The sequence below is a fragment of the Castor canadensis genome, chromosome 2 (genome assembly GCF_047511655.1).
Source record: "Castor canadensis chromosome 2, mCasCan1.hap1v2, whole genome shotgun sequence".
Lineage (NCBI taxonomy): Eukaryota > Metazoa > Chordata > Mammalia > Rodentia > Castoridae > Castor > Castor canadensis.
The window spans coordinates 110,517,573-110,534,328 of record NC_133387.1 but is presented as its reverse complement, the minus strand read 5'-3'; the positions used below and the strand labels follow the sequence as shown (position 1 = coordinate 110,534,328).

The window sequence follows — 16,756 nt, the reverse complement described above, 5'->3', positions numbered from 1 at the left end:
ACATTGGGAACAGTAGGCAGTGCTTGACTTGACAGAGAATATTAACAGTGCTCCTGTTAAGACTATGTCAGAGAAAAGACAACCTCTTCAACAAATGCTGCTGGGAAAAGTGGTTATCCATCTGCAAGAAACTAAAACTAGATCCTTGTCTATCACCCTGTACTAGTATCAACTCAAAATGGATCAAGGACCTTAATATCAGATCCAAAACTCTGAAATTATTACAGGAAGGAGCAGGAAATACTTTGAAACTAATAGGTAAAGAAAAAGACTTCCTCGAGAGAACCCCAGCAGCTCAGCAACTAAGAGAAAGAATGGACAAATGGGACTTCATAAAATTAAAAAGCTTCTGCACAATAAAACAAATGGTCTCTAAGCTAAAGAGACCACCCAGAGAGTGGGAGAAAATATTTGCTAGCTATACATCAGACAAAGGACTGATAACCAGAATATACAGGGAACTTAAGAAACTAAACTCTCCCAAAATCAATGAACCAATTAAGAAATGGGCAACTGAACTAAACAGCATTTTCTCAAAAGAAGAAATTCAAATGGCCAAAAAACACATGAAAAAATGCTCACCATCTCTAGACATAAAGGAAATACAAATCAAAACCACACTAAGATTCCACCTCACCCCTGTTAGAATAGCCATCATCAAAACCACCACCAACAACATGTGTTGGCGAGGATGTGGGGAAGAAGAAACTCTCGTACACTGCTGGTGGGAATGCAAGTTGGTGTAACCACTCTGGAAAAAAATTTGGAGGCTTCTTAAAAATCTAAACATAGATCTGCCATATGACCCAGCAATCCTACTCCTGGGGATATACCCAAAGAATTGCGACTCGGGTTACTCCAAAAGCACTTTCACACCCATGTTTATTGCAGCACTATTCACAATAGCCAAGTTATGGAAACAACCAAGATGCCCCACTACTGACGAATGGATCCAGAAAATGTGGTATTTATACACAATGGAATTTTACTCAGTCATGAAGAAAAATGAAATCTTATCGTTTGCAAGTAAATGGATGGAACTGGAGAACATCATTCTGAGCAAGGTTAGCCAGACTCAGAAAACCAAAAATCATATGTTCTCGCTCATATGCAGACATTAGATCTAGGGCAAATACAGCAGTGTTGTAAGACTTGGGTTACATGACAAGGGAAGAACATTTATGGGAGGTATGGGGTTTGATAGAAAACCCAAAACATGAAAGCATTTGATGTCCCCACTCCAAAGGAACTGATACAGAAACCTTAAAGTGACAGAGGTCAACACGAGAAGGGGATCAGGAACCAGTGTAAAAATCAGTTAGAGATAAATCAACCTGGGTTGTAACACATTTGTACATGAAAGCAATGTTAGGAATCTCTCTGTATAGCTATCCTTACCTCAACTAGCAAAAATGCTATGTCTTTCTTATTATTGCTTATTTCTACTCTTCAATGAAACTGGAGAAAAACGCAGAACAGGTTCTGCCTGGAAGGGAGCAGGGAGAGGGGATAAGATAGGGGCGGGGGTAGGAGGGAGAAATGACCCAAACAATGCATGCACATGTGAATAAACAAATAACAATAATATAAAAAAGACTATGTCTGAGAGAGTGCACCATATATATATGATTATAGCAATAACATTAATCATTTACAAAATCTTTTAGTATTTTTAGTACCTAATTAGTAATTTGGGCCATTGAGATATGGAACTATAGTGAATACCCTTTTCTAGGTGCTATATAGCAAATTCATCCCTATGTAGGCAAAGGCCATGATGTAGCATGGATATCCCTTGGGGGATAGCTTTCATTTTAACTGCGAGTTAGACTCAAGAATCAAGAGCAGACTTTGTGATGGGGACACATTGAAATGACCCTCAACTTCTCGCTCCTTGGTTATATCTTCTGTCAACCCTGACAAATAATCTATCTCCAAAGAGAGCACAGGGGTGTCATGAAGGAATGATGTAATTCATCCATTTAGCCAATATGCCTGCCCATCACCATCCCTGATTATCATATCAGGAAGAAGAGCTGATTCTTTCTGTGACATGCGACAAGCTGTTCTTTTTCACACACAGCCTGGAGAGCATCGGTCAGTGTGGTGCTGCCCTCTGCACTGTGCTGGAATTCTCTATTCTGTCCGCTTCCATTGGCAGTTTTGTGGTGAGGGACAAGGTAACCGGAGCCAAAATGTTGCAGCATGTAAGTGGCCTTGGCTACAGGATAGACTGGTTCACTGACTTCTTGTATGACATGATGATTGGGAATTCAGTCCATGTGTGTGTATGTGAGGGTGAGGAGCAGGAGAAGCTGGGCCACCTCAGATTGTTCACAAAAGAAGCTGTATTCTATCGGTGAGAGCATATAAGGGAAGTCACTTGTACTGATCACCACCAGTCATTTAGGATTGTTTCATAAGGGGAAGACTCAGAAACTTTAGTCTGGAGACTTGGGAAATCAAGGACATGCCCAGAAATGCAGTTTCTTATTAGAGAAATGATTCACCTTTCCCAGGCTCTTTTGAAATGGTTGATAGTGAGGTGATAAAAGTAATTAGAGGAGAGCTTTCATCTGCATGCCACAACCATAGCTCACCAAGACCTAAGTCTACAGCTAGTGTTTCGAGGAGGTGTTAGCTTTTCCTATAGAGATTCAGTTCTGCAGTGGAAACCTGTGAAAACCTTGTCTGCAAGAGGACAATGACAGATGCCTGTTGAGTTGTTTCCCAGAGTTCAGGGCATTTATCTTGAGTCAAAAAGTGCATTGCCATGATAAAATGGTCATCATTCACTGCTAAGGAATAGAGGTGTCCTTTTTGCAGGAATGTGACATATTCACCTTCATGGCTTCATAAATCTGATTCATCCTATAATATGAAAACCTATGTCAATGGAAGGCAAGACAGGCCTAGCACTCACCAAGTAACTGTCCTTTGTCAGCTTCTGTGCCAGCTGTATTGCTTTTGTACAGAATATTATGTGTCAACATGTTGCTCTTATGCAATATTTCTTCCTTTGAGCTGGCTTAGAGTTCAGCTAATTTATTTCCTTTTTATCTTAATAGTCTAGATTTTCCTTAAAAGTACAGTTTGCATGGGTGACAGTTAAGTTCCCTCAACATGTCAGGAGTTCATGGGGTTGAATCAGGGTTTTCCCAAACCAGTCCTGAGACACATGCTTTGTGGACTCCCAAGGGTATCTCTTCAAGATTCTTCTCAGAAGGTCTGGGTGGGGCTCTGAGGTCTGCTTAGTTAGCACCTGAGGTGACTTAGGAGTCTGACAAGACTGAATGAATGATGCTGATCCTCCAGCCTCCTCATTTTTACCAAGGGATGTGTGAAGGAAGGAGAGGAAGTGGCTCATTCAAGATCCTACTTAAAGATTTCCGGGCGAGCCTCCACCTCCTGCTCAGTTCTGTTCCTAGTGCCAGAAGCCCTAGCCACTTTATTCTCCAATATCTCCTATTTAATGTCTTGTGGCTACCCCATCCCCGGTGAAAAGGGGAAGATGTCTAAAAGCACACAAGGAACCACACATCTAGGAAACTATGATACATAAAAAGTGTCCAGAATACCAGGGTTTCCTCTTTGCTATATGCCTATTTTAATTATCTCTTTATCCCTCACACTAAATGTGGTCCTTCTTCACCCTATGATGTTTGGCCTTGTTTAAAGGTAGAGAGGATTATTTGCCTCTTTGTTTACTGTTTCTCCTACTTTTATCCAGTGTTTCCCTGCTTATTTTATTCATTGACTCATTAAATGAATATTTTTGAGGATCTGCTATGGTCCAAGGTTGCTAAGAGTCAAATGTTTGTATTCCCCCAGAATTTAATGTTCAAGACTAAGCCCCATTGTACTAGGAAGTAGGACCTTTGAGAGGTGATGAGGTCACGAGAGTGGAACCCTCATGAATGGATTAGTGACTTTATAAAAAGGACCCCAGAGCTCTCATTTGCCTTTTCTACCAGGTGATAACACTATAAGAATTCACCATCTATGAATCAGAAATTGGGCTCTCACTGTACACCAAACCTACTGGTGCAATGATTTTGGGCTTCTTCTCAGCCTTCAAAACTGTGAGCAATAAATTTCTATTTTTTAAAAGCTACCTAGGTTCTGTTGGTCTATGTTAGCTACCAATGGACAGAAATGTTGATTCTAGAGCTCTGAATAAGTCAAAGAAATAAAAGAATCCTTAGCAGAGCTTATAGTCTTATGGGAAGAAGCAGAAAACAAATGCATAAATGCAAGAGATACAATTAGTTTATGACTAGATCTTTTGAGAGAATAAAAGATGGCAGCAGAGTACAGAGTAACTTTAAATTGGGAGGTCAACGAAGGAAATCAATCCTAAGTTGAGAGCTGAAAAAATGAGCCATATGGCTGGCTGTCTCTGTAGCTAAAGGCCTCAAAAAATGAGGGAGGCCTAGCTGTTGTTGACCTATGGGAAGAATGCATAGGAAGACAGAGTAGGGAGCTTGGCTTAGCTTCCATGTGTGGGGAAAGCCATGTTTCTTGGAAGAAGCATGAATTCCTTCACCCTTCCCAAAAGATTTGTGTATAGGGCACTATATTAGATTGGTAAAGCTGCTGCACACTAAAAACACCAAAGACTGGGTACTTAGCAACACAGTCACTCACAGTTCTGGAGACTGAAAGTCTGAGGTTGACATAACTTCATGGTGGTTTCTTTTCAGCCTCTCTCCTTGGCATGTAGTTAGCTGTCTTTCCCTTGTGTCCTCACATGGTAATGCCTCTGTGTGCCTGTGTCCTTGCTTCCTCTTCTTATAAAGGCTCCCAATCATACAGGACCTCCACCTTAATGGACCTCATTTAAATAGAATCACTTCTTTATAGACCCTATCTCCAAATACAGTTGGTGGGTTTTTTTGTTTTCTTTTTCCAAATAACAGTTTCTAACAGTGCTGGTGCAGTCTGAGATCAGAAGACTTCCAAATTCTTTGTGTCCTGTGGGAAGAATCCATGGCAGGGTGTAAATGGATTTTATTACAAGTTAGGGAAGGGAAATACAAAGGGAAGCATGGTGGGGCCCAGGTGGAATCTTGAGGCCAAGAGAGCATATTTCTCCTCTTTAGATGCTTTTTAAATCTATGATAACCTATGGGAAGGAAAGAACCACTTGATTTCCATCCAATAATCAATAAGTAGGGAGGGGAATGTGTGGTTTCTGAGCCACGTGAAGGTACATCATTACCTGGCTCCAGTGACCTTTATATGGAGTCCATATACTGGAGTCCATCCAGTATATGGGCTGGGAGGGCTCCCATATACACCTATGTTAATTCTCAGGTGCCCCATCCATGAGGGAGCAAGTTCCCATTCTTTCTAATTCTTTCTAACTTATTATAATTACAATGGAGCTCTTAATGCATGTCAGGGAGGGTTCTTAGTTCCAAATTTTCCCTAGATCTAGACTGCCTCACCGTGACATTCTGAAGTTCTGTGTGTTCGACATATGCATTTTGGGAGAAAAAAACTCAGTCCATAGTAGTATCTCCAGTGTGAATTCTCCTAAAAAACAAATCTTGTAATGTGCAAAATAGAGTTATATTTAAATAGAAGTTAATGGCTACTTTGGGGCCATTCAATGATGATTGGATGTAGTTTATGATAGTGTGGCAGTCCTATAACATAAATCAGCCCCATGACATCTTAGGAATGGGGAAGCCCTGTGGTCTGGGAGAAGCTGAAGAACCAGCTTGGCCAGATGACCAGGAGGTACAGGAGGCCCACACGTGCCAAGAATGGACATATAGTATTCCACTAGAAACTGTTCTTTAGGTTAGGGTGGAACCAGGGGGCACCTGGTTTCTGGACCCTGCTGTGTATTTCTCCGCTCAGCCCTTATCAATAAAATTTCTTTCCTGCCTGTAACTCTGGTGTTCCAGCTTCTTATTCTTGAGAGTGCTCTGAGAGCAACAACCCTTTAGCGTGTCCCCGTGATGTCTTGTGCCTGTGACAATAGATAATTATATATATACTATGCTCATCGGATGCAATTTTTCCCCTTTTTCTCTTCTTCTTTTCTCAGTTTTTTTTTACTGTGTGTCGCCATTATCAGTGCCGTCCAGTTAACAGCTTTTACTTTCTGTGAGAACTTGGTGGTCACAGCCCTCCTGCTGGCACTATTCGGGTATGTGAGGAGAAATACTGCTGCAAAATTATAGTTTGTTTTCGGAGAGAGAAAACCCCCAGGATGGCTTTGAACCTGCTGTCAGTTTCATGACTTTCTCTCTTCCCCAGCAATTACGTTGCTTCTACAAGGGAAGCTGAGCAAACAAGCTTGAGCAAGATGATAAATGCCCTGTGGAGGAAGGGGAAGGTTGACACAATCATGCCATAATGAAGATAGCATTGGGCTTGTTTCAGAAAAAGCCTCAAGCTCTTTGACAAACTTGTGTAGTGGGAAATGGATTTTCTTGTTATTCTCACTCTGACTTTAATCATGGGCTCAAATACATAACCCAGTTAGCTCTGAAACTGCCTTTGTGAGATTTTCTCATGAAGCTCTGTCTGGCATATTCTTCCTCTGTTATAATATCAGTAGTTTGGAGTGTTTTGTCTGACCTCTGTCACTTTTTTTTTCCTCACAGGAAAAATAGCAAAGGTAGAAAATTATTGTACAAGTGTGTCATTTATACACACTAATCAGGATCATTGTCAGCAGTTCCCAAAATGTGCCTCTCTGGTATCATGAACTTGTGTGTCATATGTGCCTGGCATACATGTCTACATATGAACTAAGTGTATCAGAGATGCTTTCCAATAGTGGGAAAAAGAATTCATGTGCTAATTTATTGTAATTCAAGTTTTTCTTAAAGAAAAAAATCACACCCAGATTTAATTTCAGCCACAAAGTACAACTAAAACGATTTTTGTGAATTTTGTTATGTCAGTGATCTAGGCTTATTCAAAACATCTAATTATAGGACAGAGTTTTGCTTAAAGTATTACATCATTGTCATGAGGCAGGATAGATAGATGAAAAGACAGAGAAAATATATTATTTTAATCAATATTTACAAGTCTAGACTCTTGGACATTGGAACAAGAAAGTCAAGGCTGGAGAGCCAGAGCAGCTAGCCCCTTCCCATCTCCTTTCAGATGCTCAGTTACAGGAACATGGGGACATAGAGGAGCTACCTGCTTCTGTTTTCCTCTTTGAAATGTCGACAAGCTGTAAGGATCCTCAGATGAGTGGAGAATAATCATGTCTACCAGAGGGAAGTTCTAAAGCACACCTATTGTCTCTGTGTTTTGGGTGAGTCAGGATGATACCTCCCTGTGTGAACAGCCACCTCACCAACCCAGAGCCATTATCTTTGACCATGGGTATTCTTGTTTATAGGAAAATAATTTTTCTTTCTATCTACTGTCTTTTCTGTCAAAGTATGTCTCCATTTTAAACTGCTCTAGTTCTGGGTTCTTGTTCACTAAGTTCCATTTTTGCACTGAAATTACTACCTACCCCACCCCCAGACTCCGACTGTAACATTAGTCAATTGGGACAAGTGTGTGATCTCTTATCCTGAGCAATCAGGGACAAGGGGAATTTCTTTCCTCCTCAGGGATAAGAACCAAGGTAGACTGCTTAATTGCTCTGAGTGTACATGTACACCTTTCTGTGCAGAAGTAAATCGCCTTGTTGAGATAATCCACTGTTTCTGTGTCTTCAATTTGTGACTCTGGTGGTTTATTTCTAACACAGCTCTCAAGTATAAGACTAAGAGATGGAGACTGTTAGAATGAAAGAGAGGCAGAATGGATAGGTGGGAAGAGGGAAGACAGCTTAACACCAGCACAAGGTTTATTGTGGAGAAGTGGTCCTGTGGAGAGGGTCCCCAGGAAGAGAGCTGGAGCCCCCAGCCACTTACATATGAGGAATAGATACAGGAGATAGGTGGAGAAGTCACCAATGCCCCTTTGACCCTTCTGAGATAATGGCTTATGGGTAGGTCATTCCTCCTGGGCCAGTTGGGGAGTTTCTAGTAAATGGCTTAAAGTGGACATAAAGGGCTGGGTGGAGAGTTTCCAGTAAGTCACCTTCAACGGGAAGGGGATCCAGTTCTAACATGGCTTCCTTTTGTTCACCCTAACAGGGGCCACCATTTTGAGTCTTTGGTCTCATTTCCTACATGGGGAACAGGAAATGTTCCTCTCTTCCCCCATCCCCACGTTGTCTATACTATATCCTGTTATACGAAAATAAATCCTTGCTAAAACTTTCACCTGTGAGACTCCTTGTTATAAGACACCTTGAAATCCTTTTCAATGTTCGTGGATCACAAGGACCTGTGAATTTTCATGGAAACTGGAAAACTGTGGTGATACCCTCATCTGCTCTCTAGTGACAGCCTGATGAATTGATGGATAGATGAGTAGATAGAAAGACATGTAGGGAGGAAGGAAAAAACTTTCTCAAGCCTCAGTTTATTCCCTGTAAACTCCATTTCTGTTGCTGTAAAAGTTAAGTTAGGTAGTTCTTGCAAATATTATGGACAAGAACTGGGGCAGAGTCTAATCAAGATAATTTTAACTATTATTGTTATTCTTAGAATGATTTTCCTCTTTAGAATACATTATGTGCTCAGCTGTAAAGCATACTTATGGTAGATGTGTTTATTATACTCAATTTGCAATTTATGTGCTTGCATGTAAAGATCTATATAAATGTGTGTACCTGGTTCTATTGGCCCAATTTCAGTTTATTGATCCCATTAAGTGGGTAGTGTTGTTGTGTCTCATTATAGGGTGAGTAAAATAGACTTTTCAATAAAATTATTTTTGTGTATATAGGACTAGACTTCAAAATTTAAAATAAAATCATGCTTGCATTTCTAATCATTTGTAAAGTCATTTTTACATCATTTGACACTTAATCATTTGATGTAAAGTCAAATGATTAGAAATGCAAACATGATTTTAGAAAATTGTATGACTCTGATTTCACTGTAAATTTCCTTAGGAGTTTGCATCAAGTTAAAATCCTCTGTACCCATGTATCTACACATTTCAAAGGTTTTCTGGAGAGTCACAGATCTATGGATGTACAATCCAGTGCCAACAGGGCCTACACACTTCCTGATTAGAATTCTTGGTTTGGGGGGACTGAGAAGCAAGTTAACACATACTGGGTTTGCAATGAGGGATAATTCCATTGAAATAGAGATAAAAACAGAGCAGAGATAAAAAGCACGATTTCTAAGGGTCATGGACTAATTCAAGTTTAAAGGTCATTATTTGCATTGTGTCCTGTCAAGAAGCAGGTCATATTAAAGGGAGGTCACTAATGGGAGAGGGAGAGTAAGAGAAAGAAACTAAGAAGGTGATTATGGTTGATGTACTCTCTATATAAGAGTGAATATAGAATATTTAAATCTGTTGAAATCACCATAAGAAAAGGACTAAGATAGAAAGGAGAAAAATAGAGAAGATAATCAATTCAGGTTATAATACATATAGACATGGATATGTCACAAGGAAAAATACCTTTTTTTTCAAAAACAGAGGACAGGAAGGTAAAACAGGTCCTGTCTGGGGATTGATACCAGTGGGAGGGGAGGATATAGGGAAAGGGTGTGGGAGGGTGAATGTGATGGAAATGTTATGTACTCATGTATGAAAATGGAAAACGAGACCTGTTGAAACTGTTTCAGGAATAGGGGGAGGAGGAAGAATAAAGGAGAATGATGGATGGGGTGAATTCAACTATGATATATTGTAAGAACTTTTGTAAATGTCACAATGTATCTCCCCCATACAACAATAATATAATAAAAAGAAAAAAAAAAAAAAGGCCACTATTTTGCCTTTGGAGCAGAGATCCAAATGGAGCTCTGGAACCAATGACATCCCCTCACTGTAAGTGAAGCCCCAATTGGGGAGCTGCCTCTCCTGTGCACTCTGACCATCTTTGGGTGAGGGCAGTAGAGTTCTTTTTCTACACAACCTCTAGGCATCAGGAGCCCAGGAACAATCCCAGGAAGGCTGAATCCCAGAAGGAACTGAAATCTGATAATAAAGTCTACTTACTGAATCAGAGTCTGAGGAAATAAGGAATAGGATAAGTGACTAGATCCTCAGAAGACAGAACTAACTCAAATGACCACTAATGACACATTTTCTCTCTCTAGAAAGGGAAATTTGATATTTCAATCACAAAGGTGAGGCAGGCTAAAAGTATTAAATCTCAGCTTAACCATGCTGTGGGTCAGGAACAGCCCTCACCTGGCTGGGAACAGCCCATGCCCCTCCCCACTCATTGATTATTGGATGGGAGTCACCTGGCTCTTCCCTTAACATAGGTTACCATAAGTTTTAGAAGCACCTGGAGAAGAGAAGCCCTTTCTCTCTGCCAGCAGACTCCACCTGCACCCACTATGCTCCCTTTTGTATTTCCCTTACCTTTACACCCAAGTGTCCTGCCGTGGATTCTTCCATGCAGGACAAAGAATTTGGAAGTCTTCTGATCACAGATTGAACTAGCACCAGCACCATTAACAAAGGGAAGGCAAAATTAGCTTCAAAAAAGAGAAACTTCTGGTGTGTGTGGTGGCTCAGTCAGGAGGATCAGGAGTTCCAGACCAGCCTGGACTACAGAAGGAGACCCTGCCTGAAAACAAAACAAAACAAAACAAATCAACAAACAGACAAACAGAACACCCCCCAAAACAAGAGAAACAACACTGAAAATGTCTGAAAGGGAAGACATTCCAACTCTCTAGAAAGTTGAAATCCTAAGAACTGTTAGGTTCCTGAAGACTTCCCACCAGATGTTACTACAAGCTTCTCCCAACAACTGGCCTTGACTGCAAATGAAGCCTGGGAAAAAACATCAGCCTCTGCTCCTGGGGACCCCACAAATTTCCAAATTCCAGCCAAACCCCCTTTAACAATGCCCCCACTCAGCATGAAGCAGCTAGATCAATTGGCACCCATAATGCCAACAAAAGGCTGGAATGTTAGGTCCCTGGCATTCTTGGGGCAGGCAGAAGGTCCTGAGGCTAGCACTGAAACCAGACCCCCTGACTTATGACCACTTGCTTCTCCCCTGCGTATTTCCCTGCCTGATTGTTTCTCAAATGCAAAACACCTCAGGAACTTCCAGTTATTCAACTAGCCAGGCATGTCAACCTGTTCCATCTGGTGATCATAGATAATCAGAGACCAGAAACTCTCTCCTTCCCCCATGGCTTGGCCCCTCCTGTAAAGCCCACCATCCATTTTCAGTCAAGCCGCTGCACTCTGAACCCAAGAGTGACAGTCCTGCGGTTTGGTTCCTAATAAATCTTTCTTTTCCACATGTGGTGTGGTCTTTATTTGGCAGTACCTTACAAGAACATAGTTGGTACACAGTTGATTCTAAAAGACCTGAAGATGAAGCCACAGAATCCTGAAATTCAAACAGCATGGAGAGGGGGACATTTATAAAGAGGTTGATATAATACCCTATTGCAAATTCCAGAATACTTGTGAACAGCCCACCAATCTTCAGCAAAGTCTAAATACATTGAAGTGATATGTTTTAATAAAAGGATAGAGAATATTAAAAGCCACAGGAGGTTTCATAAGCAAAAAAATTATGCTCTGTCAATCAGTGAAATTTTGTTCTTAAAAATGAAAAAGGCAGGGAGACTAGAGCCACTAATCTGTTAATTTCAACTGTTCCGTGCCAGTGTCGAGGGTCCCTTCCTTCACAGGACAAAGAACTGGCTTGTGAGGCAGCTGAATGATGAGCCAAAGCCTGTTTATAAAGTAGGATTTATTAGAGAGATGGAAAAGGCTACATCTGGAGAAGAGTAGTGTAGCCCGGAAGCCGGAAGCTCACTGCACAGGTGAAGGCTGGGGTTTCTATGGATGTTCTAACTTTGGGTTAGGTGGGTTTTTCTAATTGGCCATGGATTCACGGGCTTTCTCAGGTGAACTGGTTTGGTCTGCACCTTTATTGGGGGAGGGGAAACAATCTTGAGAGCATTTTGCTCATCAGCCCTGTGGCAGATCTGTTGAAGAGGAAGATAGCCCTGGAACAGGGTTGTAAAACATGGTAAACTGTCAATTAAAAGCTGTAACCTCGGACAGAGCTGTGAGGAATTGCCCATTAGAGCCCTGCAAAAGCTCAGGACCAAGATAAGAGGCACCAAGCAGAGATAAGCACCCATTCCTGCCCTTCTTTGTCTCCACTTGTAAATAAACTTCCCAAAGCAGGTCTCCCCTGCTGTTCTTATCTAAACAACACTAGGTTCCTAGCTCACTACCAGCCCAATTAACCTAAACAATCTAACTCACTGGTTAGGACACCATGACCTGAGCACATCTTTGTAACCTGATGCCCTACACTACCTTTTAAATATCTTGTGAATCCTTTGTTCAGGGCTCAGACACTGGTACACATCTGGGCCCGCTAGCATAAAAATAAAAAAACCTGAGTTCTCCACTCCTCTGAGTGTCGCTTGGTTTCTCCTCTGACTACCCTGCCATAACATCTTGGAGGCCCCAGCGAGATTCCAAATGACTGGCCCCTTGTGCCACCAGCTGGCAGCTGGGCTGCGTTGGAGTAGGGAGGGACACAGGACTGAACGAGGTGGCGCGCCACCCAATGGTATTCCGGGTCCTCCTTTGGCCCAGTGGCACTCCATCTCTCTGAGTAGTCTTGGCCCGGCTTGGACTCCAAAGAGAAGTGGACCAACTCATCTGGCAGCCTCGTCCGGACTCAGTAAGCATCAACCCCGAGAAATCAGTCCTAAGTCAGGTCCCGTCCCACTGGACGGAAGGGGAGCTTGATCCACTCCCAGGAACCTCCGAGAGGAGTTCCACAGGTCAGGGAATCCTCCAAGAAGGGGGGAAGGAAAACTGTAATAACTTCGGAGTGAATGTGTGAGTGAGTGAGCGGCCTGATTCGTCCTCGCTTCAGGCTTGAGTTTGTGGCCCCACGGCTGAAAAGCTACGGGGTCCGAGTGGGTCTGTTCTGCGGTACCGTGGTGAACCTCATACGGTTCAGGGCGGCATCGGGGGCATCCCCCGATCCAGAGTCACAAGGCTGACCATGCCATTAATGCTAAGAGGCACCAAAGTTCCTTCGGGACGCGGCCAGACAGACATCTGATTGGTCCCTTCCCTTGAAGGGGCACCCACCCTTGTTCATCTTTGTGCCACCAACACAGGGGGGAATACATAGGGTGGAAATAGGACATACTTTAATTGCCATGGGTGGAGGTTCTTCAAAACCTACAGTCCTGGAGTGTATGCTTAAACATTTTAAGAAGGGATTCGCAGGGGATTATGGGATTAAACTGTCTCCTGGAAGGCTGCGCACACTGTGCGAGTCAGAATGGCCCACTTTTGGGGTCAACTGGGCCCCTGAAGGCACTCTAGATTTGCCTACGGTCAGAGCCATTTATCAGATTGTAATAGGAAACCCTGGGTACCCCGACCAGTTTCCATATATTGACTCCTGGCTCCAGGTGGCTCAAACCATGCCCTCCTGGATCCGATTCTGTGCTAATAGAAAGGGACAGAGCAGAGTTTTCGTGGCCCAGGCAATAAAGCCTAAAGACCAGAGTGTGACCAAACCTGTTCTGCAAGAGGACCCAGAAGATGAGCTGCCGGTGCCCCTGCCATACATTCCCAGAGCACCCCCACCATCAGAGCAGCCAGTGCCACCTTTTCCAGACAGCCCGCCACCCTCAGTGAGCCCTTCTCTGCCCCGCCAACAGCCTCCTAGTCCCAATGATGTCCCACAACCGTCCCCAGCTTGGAGTCTGAGTCCACAGCCCCTGAGCCGCCGCCTTCGCTCGTCTCAGGCACCAGCCCCTCAAGCCAGGGCCTTACAGATGCCTCTCCATGAGATGCAAGGGCCCCAGCAGGTTGATGCTAATGGCACGGTCCAGCCTGGATGCTCAATCCTTTATTACCAGCCCTTCAGTTCGACTGACCTCCTAAATTGGAGGAATCATACACCGTCATATTCAGAAAAACTTCAGGCTATGGTTGATCTCCTAGAATCCATATTCCAGACCCATCAACCCACTTGGGATGACTGCTGGCAGATCCTCCTAACATTTTTCAATACAGAAGAATGGCAGCGAATTCTGACAGAGGCCCGCCGCTGGCTCCAAGGGCAAGCCCCAGCAGGAACCCTAGATGCAGAAGCATGGGCAAGAGAGGCAGTCCCTGATGCTCGACCCACTTGGGATTTCAATACAGCAGAAGGACGAGGTGACCTTACTCAATATCGTGCTGCCCTCTTACACGGGCTTAGGGCTGGAGCTAAGAGACCTACAAACATGTCCAAAATTGCAGCAGTTATCCAGAAGCCAGTGGAAACCCCAACTGATTTTTATGAGAGACTCTGTGAGGCCTTCCGAATATATACTCCCTTCGACCCAGAAGCGGCAGAAAACCAACGAATGGTCAATACGGCATTTGTGACTCAATCATATGCTGACATTCACAGAAAACTTCAAAAACTTGAAGGTTTTGCTGGGATGAATGCCACCCAGCTGTTAGAAGTGGCAAACAAAGTCTTTGTAAACCGAGAAAATGAAGAAAAACGCGAAGTTGATAAAAGAATGAAAGCCAAGGTGTCCTTGTTGGCTGCAGCACTGGGGAGGCCAGACCCAACTCAACAGTCAGCTCCACCACGGAAGGGGAGATCCAATGGGAGAACCCCACTCCGGCGAGACCAATGTGCCTACTGCAAGGAGACTGGTCACTGGAAAAATGAATGTCCCTGTCGCAAGAGGACAACATTGGAGCCTAACAGGATTGCTCCAGGAAAGAAGACAGGATGGCAGCCTGAACTGGAGGCCCAAGATCTCATTGGCCTAGCAGGAATTGGATCAGACTAGGAAAGACCGGGCTCCCTACTACTAGGCCCCCGAGAGCCCACGGTCGAAATGAAAGTGGGGGGCCAACCAATAATCTTCATGGTGGACTCAGGCACGGAGCATTCCGTGGTCACTAAGCCAGTAGCCCCACTTACCCAGCGCAGAGCAACAATAATTGGAGCCACTGGCACTCAGACTGCCCGGCAGTTCTGCCGACCCCGGACGTGCCAACTTGGAGGGCATGAGGTGACTCATGAGTTCCTGTATTTGCCAGAATGCCCAATTCCTCTGCTGGGAAGGGACTTACTAACAAAGCTCGGAGCCCAAATCACCTTCAACCAGGGAGGGCCTGCAAACCTCACCGTGAGGGGACCAAACGCCCTCATCATGGCAGTGACCATGCCCTCGGAAGATGAATGGCAACTCTACCACCAGGAAAAGGGGGGCCTGGTGAAGCCCATCTGCCTGCTGGAGGAGATTCCTGATGTCTGGGCTGAGAATGGGGCCCCCGGCCTGGCTCGCTATCATGCACCTGTAATGGTAGAACTCAAGTCTGGGGCTCTCCCTGTCAGACAGAGGCAGTATCCGATACCACGGGAAGCACGCCTAGGAATTCAGACCCACCTACAGCGGCTGAAGGATGCAGGAATATTAATCGACTGCCAATCGCCATGGAACACCCCGCTGTTGCCAGTCAAGAAGGCAGGGGGTGGAGATTACCGGCCTGTCCAGGACCTGTGGGCAGTCAACAATGCTGTTATCACGCTGCACTCAGTAGTCCCTAATCCCTACACTCTCCTGAGTCTCCTATCACCACAAGCCGGCTGGTTCACTTGCTTGGACCTAAAGGACACTTTTTTCTGTCTTCGCTTGGCACCAGTTAGTCAGCCCTTGTTTGCTTTTGAATGGGAAGACCCCCATACTGGAAGGAAAACACAAATGACTTGGACTAGAATTCCCCAAGGCTTCAAGAACTTCCCTACCCTGTTCGGATAAGCCCTAGCAGTGGATTTGTCAACGTTCCCGGAAGAAAACCCAAGTTGCACTTTGCTTCAGTACGTGGACGATCTGCTCCTAGCAAGCCATGACCGGGAGAGGTGCTGGGAAGGGACGAAGGCTCTGCTAGCCAGACTCTCCGAGGCAGGCTACAAAGTCTCCTGGAAAAAGGCCCAAATTTGCCAACGAGAGGTCCGATACCTCGGATTCGTCATCTCAGAGGGACAGTGTGCCTGGGTCCGGAGAGGAAGCGGGTTGTCTGCTCCATCCCTCAGCCAAAGACCAAGAAGGAGGTCCGAGAATTCTTGGGAGCAGCAGGATTCTGTCGCATATGGATACCTGGATATTCAGACCTGGCCGGGCCACTTTATGAGGCCACAGCAGGCTCAGGAAAAGACCCTCTAAACTGGGGATTCGAACAAGAAAAGGCTTTCCAGGAAATAAAAAGGCTGTTGACCAGCGCCCCTGCATTAGGGCTGCCAGACGTAAAACGATCTTTCAATCTCTTCGTCTGTGAGAAAAACCACACAGCTTTGGGGGTCCTCACCCAAACGGTGGGGCCCTGGCAACGTCCAGTGGCTTACCTGTTAAAACGCTTGGACCCAGTGGCCTCTGGGTGGCCCCCATGCCTCCGGGCCCTGGTGGCCACAGTAACCTTAATCAGGGAGGCTGACAAGCTCACTCTTGGACAGGACATTAATGTCAAAGTTCCTCATGCGGTCATAGCTCTAATGAATGGACAGGGCCACAAATGGCTAACCAGCTCCAGAATGGCCCACTACCAAGGATTACTATGTGAAAATCCATGAGTCAGACTAGAGACTGTACGAACATTAAATCCTGCCACTTTCCTGCCAACAGAAGAAGGGCTCCCAGATCACGATTGCGAAGAAGTGATGGATGAAGTG

General features: G+C 44.3%; 1 pseudogene; it reads left to right on the top strand.

Moving 5' to 3' along the window:
* Positions 1-13,067, top strand: part of LOC141418105 (ATP-binding cassette sub-family A member 13-like) — a 47,521-nt pseudogene extending 34,454 nt beyond the window's left edge.
* Positions 13,068-16,756: the final 3,689 nt, after the last annotated feature.